Source organism: Anopheles arabiensis (assembly GCF_016920715.1).
Source record: "Anopheles arabiensis isolate DONGOLA chromosome X unlocalized genomic scaffold, AaraD3 X_pericentromeric_contig0016, whole genome shotgun sequence".
NCBI lineage: Eukaryota > Metazoa > Arthropoda > Insecta > Diptera > Culicidae > Anopheles > Anopheles arabiensis.
Genome location: NW_024412094.1, coordinates 46,490 through 47,500, shown reverse-complemented (window position 1 = coordinate 47,500; position 1,011 = coordinate 46,490).

Sequence of the window (1,011 nt, the reverse complement as noted above, 5' to 3'; positions counted from 1 at the left end):
TGCACTGCGTCGGGTGTTCCTACGTCTGTCTGGAGACATTGCTAGGCCAGTACGGCACTCTGCGCACTCTTGCTTGTCCTCTTCGAGCGACGGGCCTCTAAGCGGGGTTGTATTCCGGTACGACACATCGACTGGTACACATTGCACGCACTAACGATCTCTGCACTGAATGGAACTCATTCATAACCACCGTGACGGGAGACTTTGCTAGTACGCACGATACTCTGCGCATGTGCACATGTTTTACAACCCAACCAACTTAAGCACCTAGGGAAGTTGTGATGCCATCTGAACACCCACCGACTGATGCATTGAACGGCTAAAGTTGACCTTCAATCCGAACTGGCACTTTGCGGCGTGGAGGCAGTTGCGCGACCACTCCTATCCCAAACCAACAAAGCATGGTGTATCCTAAGTGTTCGGTACAAGCACACCACGACGGGACACATTGAACGGTTCAGCGATCTCTCTGCACTAGTGGAAGAACTCCAACGTGATACGGGAGACATTGCTCTAAACCGAACGGCATCTCTGCGCGTTTACTTGACGCACCCCAACTTGGTCAACTGTTGGACTTTTCGTAATCACGGCGGGACACATTGAACGAGCTCTAACGGATCTCTGCACGCATGGAACATGGTGGCGGGAATCATTGCTAGAACCGAACGGCGCCTCTGCGCGATGTACAAAGCCAACAGGAACCTCGTATCGGCTGCCGAGCCGGAGCTTGAACAACTTGGACTTTCACCTCTAATTTATATCAACTCACCACTCCCCGAGGGATCCGCAGAATTGCTTCTGGGTCCCGTATCGTTATTGCGATTCGTGTTTGCATTACACTACATTGAACTATTCCAACTTGTTTATCCGCATGGCGAACATTTGCTGCATAGAACATTTAAGTTCCACTTCGCTCTCCCCTACGTGGGTCTGAGCTTCGCTCTCAGGGAAAAAATATGCCACATTTGGTAGGGAGACCCGGTTTCATCACGCTTTGTGCCCTGCACCATA